The 2,286-nt window shown below is 47.5% G+C and overlaps 1 pseudogene; it reads right to left on the reverse strand.

Moving 5' to 3' along the window:
* Window positions 1–468: 468 nt before the first annotated feature.
* Window positions 469–822, reverse strand: LOC102872037 (annotated as a pseudogene).
* Window positions 823–2,286: the final 1,464 nt, after the last annotated feature.

Consider the following 2,286-nt stretch of genomic DNA (forward strand, 5'->3'; position numbering starts at 1 on the left):
CTGTGGACCTGACCGAGAAGTGGATGAAAGGTTAGAAGGTGGCAAACTTCCTCTGATCTCCTGAGTTGTTCAGCATGTTCTTGAGTTGTAACCTGTTACTCCTTAGCTGTGGTTGTGTGCCTTCAAGTTGGAACCAACCCATAGCCGACCCTCAGGTTTCCACATGTCATTAATCACACGGGGAACAGATTGTACATTCTTCTCCTGTGCAGCAGCTAGGGATTTGAACCATGTGCCTTTGGGGATTGCAGCTCAGCTTTTTACCACTAGGCCACCAGAGCTCCCTAGTAAACCTTATAATTGTGAATATTGTCTGTGAGTTCTGTGTGGCCATCACAACTAATGATCTATCCCAGCAGAGAAGTAGCGAGTATATCGGGAAGCATGACTTAGAACTGAATTGGTGTTGTGGGTTGTTTTTGTTTTTTACAAACCACATGATTTTATTACTTAAAGAAGCACCATTTTTCATTTTGCTTTCTGACTTTGTGCTTGTGCCTCCAGTGCTTTCACAACAATTTTCTCCTTCTCAGTAAGGAAAGCACGCTGGATCCTGTCATGGCCGCACGTAGTGCACGTGGAGCCGTCGCAAGCTCTGCTGCTGATGTGTGTTTTGTTTTGTTTTTGACACCCTCATGAGAACTTTATTTAGGTCTCGCTGCACGCACCCTTCTTAGTTGGCCTGGGCACACACCCCATGCCAATGTGCTTTCTCAACCTTCTTGGTACAACATTCTGTTCCCAGGGGTTCGGGACGGCATAGTTTTGTTAAGAGGCTGTATTGTAGGACAGCCCACGATGGTAGGTCAGACACTGAACCATTTTGAACGCCTCAACACAGCATCTCTGGAAACAGAATTAGTTCTTCAAAAAAAAAGTTTTAGGGCTTGTAGACATGTCCGCCCTCCACCTCACAGGAGTCAGCTTTGGCTTGATGGTAGGCAGGACTTCCTTCTTTCCTGTCTTGTAGAGCTGCATGGGGTGAGGTGAAATGTGGAGTTGAACCAGAAACCTTAGGCTTACAACTACTGCTTGATATCTGAGTCTTAATCTTGGCTATGGCTGGTCAGAAGCTCAAGATAGTTAGTAATCAAATATATGGGACAAAAGGGGATGGATAACTAGCAGAGGCTGGAAAAGGAACCGTGGGAGTGCAGTGCTCTGCAGGGTAGTCTATTAACAGAAAGGTCGGTGGTTCTAATCCATGAGCTACTTCATGAGAGAAAGCTGGGAAGTCTCCTACTGCAAAGATTTACAGCCTCAGAAACCTGGGAGTCACAGAGTCTCAGTCGACTTGCAGCAGTGAGGTTGAGTTAGAGGCTGGGAGGAGGGAGGGTGGTGAGTTAGAATAATTTAAAAGGATACCTCCTCTCTAATTCATTTCTATAAATTTCTAGAAATGCAAACTGTAGTGGGGGCAGGGAGAGCAGAGGAAAGCAATTATGAAGGGGCATGAAACACAGATGATCTGCAATGAGTCCTTAGTTACTGGTGTGGGGCAAGGGGCGCTTCCTTCCTGTTTTTTGTTGGTCCCTTGGATCCCAGAGGATGGAGAAGCTATTCCTATCTCCCGCTTTTAAGTTTCTCTGGCTTAATGAGAGTCTTCTGTAGACAGACTAGGACCAGAAGGGGGAACTTTGACACCAGGGGGAGCAGGATCCACCTGCTTTGGAGACTGAGCCTCAAGGACATTCTCCCCCCACACACACACATGCCTTTATCTCCCTCTTGTGCTCCCCTGAGTCCTCTCTTTCTATCTGTCGACTGGTCCCTCCTGGAGAGGTGTGGTCATGGTGCCATCACTTCTAGTCTTCAAATGTTGATCAGATCCTAATGGGGTCCTCCCTGTGGAGGGGCATCTGGCTGTGGTCCCATAAGAAGGGAGATGGTGGGCATTTCTAGTCTCAATTCCATTTCCTCTCTCCAAAACAAAACAAAACAGAACAAAACACCCCCTCCTTGTCTTCAGGTTGGAAGTGACTAGCGGCTGGTGGATTCTAATCCTAGAGAGGCTCAGTTTTTGGGTTGGCAGTGCAGGTCCCTACAGGCGACACCACCTGAGCTCCCAATGAAGTAACTTGCCACATCACGCATCTCCACTTCCTAGGATCCGCAGGTCAGCCCCGCAGGAGGAAATAGTATCTCATCATTGAATTTGGCCTTGACTCAGAATGCAAGTGCAAGTTTCACCTCTTGTCCCTACTGCCTCCTGTTTTATCCTATATGTACCTGAAGATGCTGGTCGACCTGCTGAGGCCACTTTTGGACATCTCACCAGGCAGGGAA

This window comes from Elephantulus edwardii, unplaced genomic scaffold, assembly GCF_000299155.1.
Source record: "Elephantulus edwardii isolate Elephantulus edwardi_28Jun2011 unplaced genomic scaffold, EleEdw1.0 scaffold00080, whole genome shotgun sequence".
NCBI lineage: Eukaryota > Metazoa > Chordata > Mammalia > Macroscelidea > Macroscelididae > Elephantulus > Elephantulus edwardii.